A 10,846-nucleotide genomic window follows, 5' to 3' on the forward strand; every position below is an offset into this window, starting at 1 on the left:
CACAGGAATTAGCATAAGATGGCATAAACCAAGCGATGTGGCTGCACTCTGCTGGTGAAGTTACACTAGATTAGTTATAGTCATAGGCAGCTAGTGAAAATATTCTTGGAGGGGGCTGAATCCTCACCCCTGGGTGCATGCAGGAGTATCTTCTCCGGGGGAGGGTGTCAGGCCCTGATCTCCAGTGTGTGTGTGTGTGTGTGTGTGTGTGGGTGGGTGGGTTGCTGTCTCTATCCTAGCCCAGTGTGGAGGGGAGGCCCAGGATGTGGGGCGTTGGAGTGTGAGCCTGCCCTGCACTCACGCAGCAGCAGTGGGTCCTGTCCCATGGGGCAGGGCCCAGTTCCCAGCTCCAGCCCCTTGGCTCTCACTGATTCAAAGAAACCTGCCACAGCATCATATGACACACATGAGCCTGTGCACAGGTGGGGCCCCTCTTCCCACTACATCCCACGTCAGCTTTCCTGGCCCTGGTGCTGCCAGACACGGGAATTCACGTGCTGAGCTAGGTATGCAGTCACGTGATGGGGTCACTCTTCTGGCTCTATCAATCAGAAGTAAAGAAACAGATTGATAGAGCCAGAAGAGTTCCCAGAAGTTACCTACTACAGGACAGGCCTAACAAAGAAAATAACAGAACGCCACTAGCGGTCACCTTCAGCCCCCAACTAAAACCCCTCCAACGCATTATTAAGGATCTACAACGTATCCTAAAGGATGACCCAACACTCTCACAAGTCTTGGGAGACAGGCCAGTCCTTGCCTACAGACAGCCCCGCAACCTGAAGCAAATACTCACCAACAACCACATACCACACAACAGAACCACTAACCCAGGAACTTATCCTTGCAACAAAGCCCGTTGCCAATTGTGCCCACATATCTATTCAGGGGACACCATCACAGGGCCTAATAACATCAGCCACACTATCAGAGGCTCGTTCACCTGCACATCCACCAATGTGATTTATGCCATCATGTGCCAGCAATGCCCCTCTGCCATGTACATTGGTCAAACTGGACAGTCTCTACGTAAAAGAATAAATGGACACAAATCAGATGTCAAGAATTATAACATTCATAAACCAGTCGGAGAACACTTCAATCTCTCTGGTCACGCAATCACAGACATGAAGGTCGCTATCTTAAAACAAAAAAACTTCAAATCCAGACTCCAGCGAGAAACTGCTGAATTGGAATTCATTTGCAAATTGGATACTATTAATTTAGGCTTAAATAGAGACTGGGAGTGGCTAAGTCATTATGCAAGGTAGCCTGTTTCCTCTTGTTTTTTCCTACCCCCCCCCCCCCGATGTTCTGGTTTAACTTGGATTTAAACTTGGAGAGTGGTCAGTTTAGATGAGCTATTACCAGCAGGAGAGTGAGTTTGTGTGTGTATGGGGGTGGGGGGGATGTGAGAAAACCTGGATCTATGCAGGAAATAGCCCGACTTGATTATGTAAAGAGTTGTCACTTTGGATGGGCTAGCACCAGCAGGAGAGTGAATTTGTGTGGGGGGGTGGAGGGTGAGAAAACCTGGATTTGTGCTGGAAATGGCCCACCTGTTGATCACTTTAGATAAGCTATTACCAGCAGGACAGTGGGGTGGGAGGAGGTATTGTTTCATATTCTCTGTGTATATATAAAGTCTGCTGCAGTTTCCACGGTATGCATCTGATGAAGTGAGCTGTAGCTCACGAAAGCTCATGCTCAAATAAATTGGTTAGTCTCTAAGGTGCCACAAGTACTCCTTTTCTTTTTGCGAACACAGACTAACACGGCTGTTCCTCTGAAACACTTCAGAAAAGCATTCCTGTGTAGACAAGCCTTTGTTATGCCAATAAATTTCCCTGTGTAGACAAGCCCTAACTCTTAGCCTCCCCTGGCTTGTTGTCCTGAAGGAAGCCTGTTGTGTTGCTACACTTGCCCAATATTTCTGGGGCAAACAGTGTTGATCTCCTCCATCTTATAACTTCAGGAATACTGAATACAGATAAAAACCTCACCCAGTAAGCTTCCTTTTACAGACTAGTTTCAGAGTAGCAGCCGTGTTAGTCTGTATTCGCAAAAAGAAAAGGAATACTTCTGGCACCTTAGAGACTAACCAATTTATTTGAGCATAAGCTTTCGTGAGCTACAGCTCTGATGAAGTGAGCTGTAGCTCACAAAAGCTTATGCTCAAATAAATTGGTTAGTCTCTAAGGTGCCACAAGTCCTCCTTTTCTTTTTACAGACTGGTCTCCTTCTAGTCTGGGTCCAGCAATCACTCGCACCCCCTGTAGTTACTGTCCTTTGTTACAGTTTCTCTCAGGTATCCTTGGGGGTGGAGAGGCTATCCCCCTAGCCAGCTGAAGACCAAATGGAGGGGTCTCCCTGGGGTTTAAATAGCCTCTCTCTTGTGGGTGGACACCCCTCCCTCCCCCTGTGTAGAATCCCAGCTACAAGATGTAGATTTGGAGTCACATGGGCCAGTCACATGTCCCTGCATGACTCAGACCTACACGTAGCAGCCATGGTTCACATGCTACCTTGAATGTCCTCAGGTAGACTTCTTATGTGGATTGGAGCATTCCAAGATCCATTGTTCCTTAAATGCTTCTTGATTGGGCACTTAATTTGCCCATTCCTTTCTCAAGAAACTGCCCAAATGCTTTACAAAGGTTACTTAAAAATCAAGCCAGTACACAGCCAATATCCATAACTTTGAATACAAAACTGATACGTGCATACAAATAGGATTAATAGATTCAGTAGATCACAACCTTTACACAGATATGTTCCATGGCATGTGTAACATAAAACATTTTCCAGTTGTGTCATATCTATACACTGATAAGCGTATTTCCATAAGCCTTATGGGGGTCACTCTCACACCTCCCCTCCCCCACTTTGTAGTGAAGATCCCAGCTAAGCCTAATGCTGAATCTGACAGTGCTCCAGTGTCTGCCTTCCCGCAGTTCCTCCCAGGGCAGACAAGTTCTCCCACAATTGCCACAATGCCTGGGAAAGACTCGGACAGCACCGCAGTACAAGAGACAGTGCTCTTGGCTCCAAAGTGTGTCTCTCACCAGCAGAAGTTGGTCCAATAAAAGATATTACCTCACCCACCTTGTCTCTCTCAGTCAGTCCATAAGGCAGAAAAGGGGCTGGGCAGGGAGGCATATAACACACCAGGCAAGTGATCAATGTGATGGGCTGCTAATGCCATATCAGGGGTTTTTTTTTTCCTGTTTCTTCCCTGAGTTTTGGGTGGAGTTTTGTTTGAATGAGATTAGCTAAGCAGAAAGAAGGGAAGGGACATTGAAAGGGGGGAAAAGAGGGAGGAGGAAAACATTCATAACTAGGCTTCAAAGTTAACAGCCCATCAAGATGAAGGGGGACATTCACACATCTGTCAGGGCTATTGTTTTCCATTCAGAAAGAGAACAGGGCACCAGTTTACAATGTAAAGGCCATCTTCCCTAACCAGAGCACTAGAATTTTTTCCAGTGAAGTGTTGGGTTTTTGAGGTTTTAGCCAGTGCCACCATTATACCTATTTCAGTGTAGCTACATCATGCAAATCCCTCATGTAGATATGCTGCATTAGAGCCATTTGTGACTTGTGCCAGAGCAGCTCATCCTGATTACAAACTGGGAGAAACTGCACTAGTGGGCTGTTACACTAGACTACATGCTGTTTTGCACCTGTGCAGCCACACCAGTATAGACAGGGTCCTACATTTTTCAGAAAACAATAAAATTGGAGGGAAGCATTGGGAGATTCTAATTCCTTATATAAGGCTGGATACAGGTGTACCATATGCCATGCCTAGAGATTAGTTCAGATTTTCAAACAATTCTGTTCATTAAAAATTCAGCTGAGAAGAAATGAAAAAGGAAACATGATTAAAGTATTATCTAGACTGTTTTTTGGTTTTTGCACCAATGTAGCTGCACGGTGCACAGTGTACATGTGCTGTGTTGGAGTAAACAGGGATTTAATGGTACAGGTTAGGCTGCTTGGCTTGAATCCTCATGCATTTTGAAGAAGCTCTCAGTGCACATTGATGAAAGTGTCCAAGCTACCTTTATGTCATCCTGTCATAGAATCATAGAATATCAGGGTTGGAAGGAACCCCAGAAGGTCATCTAGTCCAACCCCCTGCTCAAAGCAGGACCAATTCCCAGTTAAATCATCCCAGCCAGGGCTTTGTCAAGCCTGACCTTAAAAACCTCTAAGGAAGGAGATTCTACCACCTCCCTAGGTAACGCATTCCAGTGTTTCACCACCCACTTAGTGAAAAAGTTTTTCCTAATATCCAATCTAAACCTCCCCCACTGCAACTTGAGACCATTACTCCTCGTTCTGTCATCTGCTACCATTGAGAACAGTCTAGAGCCATCCTCTTTGGAACCCCCTTTCAGGTAGTTGAAAGCAGCTATCAAATCCCCCCTCATTCTTCTCTTCTGCAGGCTAAACAATCCCAGCTCCCTCAGCCTCTCCTCATAAGACATGTGTTCCAGACCCCTAATCATTTTGTTGCCCTTCGCTGGACTCTCTCCAATTTATCCACATCCTTCTTGTAGTGTGGGGCCCAAAACTGGACACAGTACTCCAGATGAGGCCTCACCAATGTCGAATAGAGGGGAACGATCACGTCCCTCGATCTGCTCGCTATGCCCCTACTTATACACCCCAAAATGCCATTGGCCTTCTTGGCAACAAGGGCACACTGCTGACTCATATCCAGCTTCTCATCCACTGTCGCCCCTAGGTCCTTTTCCACAGAACTGCTGCCTAGCCATTCGGTCCCTAGTCTGTAGCGGTGCATTGGGTTCTTCCATCCAAAGTGCAGGACCCTGCACTTATCCTTATTGAACCTCATCAGATTTCTTTTGGCCCAATCCTCCAATTTGTCTAGGTCCTTCTGTATCCTATCCCTGCCCTCCAGCGTATCTACCACTCCTCCCAGTTTAGTATCATCCGCAAATTTGCTGAGAGTGCAATCCACACCATCCTCCAGATCATTTATGAAGATATTGAACAAAACCGGCCCCAGGACCGACCCTTGGGGCACTCCACTTGATACCGGCTGCCAACTAGACATGGAGCCATTGATCACTACCCGTTGAGGCTGACAATCTAGCCAACTTTCTACCCACCTTATAGTGCATTCATCCAGCCCATACTTCCTTAACTTGCTGACAAGAATACTGTGGGAGACCGTGTCAAAAGCTTTGCTAAAGTCAAGAAACAATACATCCACTGCTTTCCCTTCATCCACAGAACCAGTAATCTCATCATAAAAGGCGATTAGATTAGTCAGGCATGACCTTCCCTTGGTGAATCCATGCTGGCTGTTCCTGATCACTTTCCTCTCATGCAAGTGCTTCAGGATTGATTCTTTGAGGACCTGCTCCATGATTTTTCCAGGGACTGAGGTGAGGCTGACTGGCCTGTAGTTCCCAGGATCCTCCTTCTTCCCTTTTTTAAAGATGGGCACTACATTAGCCTTTTTCCAGTCATCCGGGACTTCCCCGGTTCGCCACGAGTTTTCAAAGATAATGGCCAATGGCTCTGCAATCACAGCCGCCAATTCCTTCAGCACTCTCGGATGCAACTCGTCCGGCCCCATGGACTTGTGCACGTCCAGCTTTTCTAAATAGTCCCTAACCACCTCTATCTCTGTCTTCCCCTGAATCCAGTCCTGGGGAGGAATCAGCCTGTTATACCTTAGAGAAGCCTCACTATTTTCCAGCTTCTGATCACCAAAGCACTATCAAAAAAAGAGGGCCTAAAGTTGGCAGGAATTAAAAATCAGTAATAAATATTTTCCAGTTGTCAAAGGGTGAGCTGGCCCTTTAAGAAGGTTGCAGCTGAGCATTACCTGTGCAGGTTTAACACCCGCACCAATTTAGAGAAGGAGGAAAAAGCAGGGTCATATGATGGGGAACATGTGACTAAGAACCAGGCATGCTCGTGGCGAACGGGGGAAGTCCCGGATGACTGGGAAAAGGCTAATGTAGTGCCAATCATTAAAAAAGGGAAGAAGGAGGATCCTGGGAACTACAGGCCAGTCAGCCTCACTTCAGTCCCTGGAAAAATCATGGAGCAGGTCCTCAAAGAATCAATCCTGAAGCACTTACATGAGAGGAAAGTGATCAGGAACAGTCAGCATGGATTCACCAAGGGAAGGTCATGCCTGACTAATCTAATCGCCTTCTATGATGAGATTACTGGTTCTGTGGATGAAGGGAAAGCAGTGGATGTATTGTTTCTTGACTTTAGCAAAGCTTTTGACACGGTCTCCCACAGTATTCTTGTCAGCAAGTTAAAAAAATATGGGCTGGATGAATGCACTATAAGGTGGGTAGAAAGTTGGCTAGATTGTCAGCCTCAACGGGTAGTGATCAATGGCTCCATGTCTAGTTGGCAGCCGGTGTCAAGTAGAGTGCCCCAGGGGTTGGTCCTGGGGCCGGTTTTTTTCAATATCTTCATAAATGATCTGGAGGATGGTGTGGATTGCACTCTCAGCAAATTTGCGGATGATACTAAACTGGGAGGAGTGGTAGATATGCTGGAGGGCAGGGATAGGATACAGAGGGACCTAGACAAATTGGAGGATTGGGCCAAAAGAAATCTGATGAGGTTCAATAAGGATAAGTGCAGGGTCCTGCACTTAGGACGGAAGAACCCAATGCACAGCTACAGACTAGGGACCGAATGGCTAGGCAGCAGTTCTGCGGAAAAGGACCTAGGGGTGACAGTGGATGAGAAGCTGGATATGAGTCAGCAGTGTGCCCTTTTTGCCAAGAAGGCCAATGGCATTTTGGGATGTATAAGTAGGGGCATTGCCAGCAGATCGAGGGACGTGATTGTCCCCCTCTATTCGACATTGGTGAGGCCTCATCTGGAGTACTGTGTCCAGTTTTGGGCCCCACACTACAAGAAGGATGTGGATAAATTGGAAAGAGTCCAGCGAAGGGCAACAAAAATGATTAGGGGTCTGGAACACATGACTTATGAGGAGAGGCTGAGGGAACTGGGATTGTTTAGTCTGCGGAAGAGAAGAATGAGGGGGGATTTGATAGCTGCTTTCAGCTACCTGAGAGGTGGTTCCAGAGAGGATGGTTCTAGACTATTCTCAGTGGTGGAAGAGAACAGGACAAGGAGTAATGGTCTCAAGTTGCAGTGGGGAAGGTTTAGGTTGGATATTAGGAAAAACTTTTTCACTAGGAGGGTGGTGAAACACTGGAATGCGTTGCCTAGGAAGGTGGTGGAATCTCCTTCCTTAGAAGTTTTTAAGGTCAGGCTTGACAAAGCCCTGGCTGGGATGATTTAATTGGGGATGGGTCCTGCTTTTGAGCAGGGGGTTGGACTAGATGACCTCCTGAGGTCCCTTCCAACCCTGATATTCTATGATTCTATGATTCCATGCTGGGGGACATAAGGACAGGACAGTTCAGGGGAGAGACTGCAGGAAGAACAGACCTGGGAGTGAGCACTCCATTAAAGAGTGAAATGAACAATTAGGAACAAGCCAGCAAGATAGCCTAAACTGAATAGCCTTTCAGAGCCTGGAAAGGAGAGTTGCCTGCAAGGAGGAAAGCCACAGCAGGGAGGAGAGTACTATCCTACACCAAGGATGTGAGCTAGCTAGGAGTGGAAGATGTGTTGTTTTAAACTCTGTTAATAAGCCAGACTTCTGCAAGTGGGAATACACGTGAAGTGTGAAGTTTGACTAACTGGGAACAAAGGGGGGAAACTGAGGCAACAGCAGGGCATGGAGTCAGAACAGCTAATCCTTCTAACTATAGCTTTCTTTCCTTGTATTCCCTGTTGCCCAGTAATTTCCTTTGATGTCTATTACGTGTTCTCTCCTCCTTGCATAACTCCTGTCACAGTCAATTATCCAGTGACAGAGCCAGTAACAATGGGGGCTAGGCTATTGCTAATGCAACAACTGCTCATCCATAGAACTGTTGTTAAACACTGTTTACTACTTTATAAGTCACTAAGGCCTTGTCCAAACACAGAAGTTGTACTGCTTAACTATACCAGTATAGTTAACACCTTACAACCCACCCTACCCCCACCCCCACCACCCTTGTGTGGATATAGTTATATTGGTATGCAGGTATACTGGTATAGCTTATTCCCCTTCATGTTGTACCACTATAACTACTATGGTAAAATATATATATATCACACCCTAACTATAATAGTTACACTGGTTACTTAACAAGTGTTTACAGCACAGGACTGGGAGTCAGTTGTTGCTTAAATTCTATTCCCCGTTCTGACCACTGATTCTCTAGCCCCGGGGGCTCTCAGCCTTTCCAGATGGCTGCACCCCTTTCAGGAGTCTGATTTGTCTTGCCTACCCCAAGTTTCACCTCACTTAATAACTACTGGCTAACAAAATCAGATATAAAAATACAAATGTGTCACAGAACACTGTTACGACAAATTGCTGATTTTTACCGTATAATTATAAAATAAATCAATTGGAATATCAACACTGTATTGTACTTACATTTCAGTGTATGGTATATAGAGCAGTATAAACAAGTCATTATCTGCATGACATTTTAGTTTGTACTGACTTCATGAGTACTTTTTATGTAGCCTGTTGTAAAACGAGGCAAATATCTAGATGAGTTGATGTACCCCCTGGAAGACTCTATACATACCCCTGGTTGAGAACCACTGCTCTATATGGCTTCAGACAAGAAACTTGGGACCAGATTCTCAGAAATTGCTCTCCTTGTTGGGTACTGAGCTCTTTTGGAAATATAGCCACATATTTAGGTATATAAATGGAGAAAGAGTCCCCAAACAGTATTTTGCTGTAGATGTATAACCGGTGTGATTCAATTAGAAACTTGTTACAAGTTCAGCAGAGGACATAGAGTTTCTTAAAGCTACTGTAAAATTAGACAACTTTTCTGATTTACTTCAAAGCACTTGCAGATATCATTTCAAAGCAAGGGAAACATTAATATTCAAGTTATTTAGAATATTTTAACAAAACACATTTTTAAACCATTAACATAGATAGTTATGGTAAAATGACCTACTTACTATGTACAAAAGTTGAGAAATCAGGTCAGACTGGTTTCTAAAAAAGGGAAAAAAGACCTGAGTAAAAGGGATAAACAAATTAAAAAACTGTTAAGACAACATTAAGCCTGGAATTTTCAAACGACCCTAAAGGATTTGAACATTTAAAACATTCAGATGAGGAAAATGCAGAATGAATAAATAATCGTCTGTGTGTGGAATGAAAGGACGCTTAAATCTAATCTAATCCAATTGTGGAAATATATATAAGGGAAAGAACCTAAATTTCCCAAAAGTGAAGTAATATAAACCCTGTTACATTTAAAACACAAATTCAGTGCCTTTATAGTATTATTGATAGATGTAAAGGTTAAAAGCTTGCTTTCCATTATAAACTTGATTTTAACTCCTCCTCCCTAAATTGCCAAAAATTAGAATAATCAATTTTTAAATTCATCTGAAGTTTCTTTATTTAGCAGATTTTTTTAACTATTAAAAGCATTTTTCATATATACTATTACTCTTAATGTGGAGTAGTTCTTATAGGTGTGTCTCCATGGCAGAGTTAACTCAGGTTATCTATCCTCAAGCTCTTTCTCTCACCTGACAGAAGCCACCCTGTGAAATAACACTCAAGCTGCTGTGTCCACAGTGGTGCTGCAAAAAGAAAAGGAGTACTTGTGGCACCTTAGAGACTAACCAATTTATTTGAGCATGAGCTTTCGTGAGCTACAGCTCACTTCATCAGATGCATACCGTGGAAACTGCAGCAGACTTTATATATACACAGAGAATATGAAACAATACCTCCTCCCACCCCACTGTCCTGCTGGTAATAGCTTATCTAAAGTGATCATCAGGTGGGCCATTTCCAGCACAAATCCAGGTTTTCTCACCCTCCACCCCCCCACACAAATTCACTCTCCTGCTGGTGCTAGCCCATCCAAAGTGACAACTCTTTACATAATCAAGTCGGGCTATTTCCTGCATAAATCCAGGTTTTCTCACATCCCCCCACCCCCATACACACACAAACTCACTCTCCTGCTGGTAATAGCTCATCTAAACTGACCACTCTCCAAGTTTAAATCCAAGTTAAACCAGAACATCGGGGGGGGGGGGGGGGTAGGAAAAAACAAGAGGAAACAGGCTACCTTGCATAATGACTTAGCCACTCCCAGTCTCTATTTAAGCCTAAATTAATAGTATCCAATTTGCAAATGAATTCCAATTCAGCAGTTTCTCGCTGGAGTCTGGATTTGAAGTTTTTTTGTTTTAAGATAGCGACCTTCATGTCTGTGATTGCGTGACCAGAGAGATTGAAGTGTTCTCCGACTGGTTTATGAATGTTATAATTCTTGACATCTGATTTGTGTCCATTTATTCTTTTACGTAGAGACTGTCCAGTTTGACCAATGTACATGGCAGAGGGGCATTGCTGGCACATGATGGCATATATCACATTGGTGGATGTGCAGGTGAACGAGCCTCTGATAGTGTGGCTGATGTTATTAGGCCCTGTGATGGTGTCCTCTGAATAGATATGTGGGCACAATTGGCAACGGGCTTTGTTGCAAGGATAAGTTCCTGGGTTAGTGGTTGTTGGTTGTGGTTGTTGGTGAGTATTTGCTTCAGGTTGCGGGGCTGTCTGTAGGCAAGGACTGGCCTGTCTCCCAAGACTTGTGAGAGTGTTGGGTCATCCTTTAGGATAGGTTGTAGATCCTTAATAATGCATTGGAGGGGTTTTAGTTGGGGGCTGAAGGTGACGGCTAGTGGCGTTCTGTTATTTTCTTTGTTAGGCCTG

Source organism: Caretta caretta, chromosome 4, assembly GCF_965140235.1.
Source record: "Caretta caretta isolate rCarCar2 chromosome 4, rCarCar1.hap1, whole genome shotgun sequence".
NCBI classification, from domain to species: domain Eukaryota; kingdom Metazoa; phylum Chordata; order Testudines; family Cheloniidae; genus Caretta; species Caretta caretta.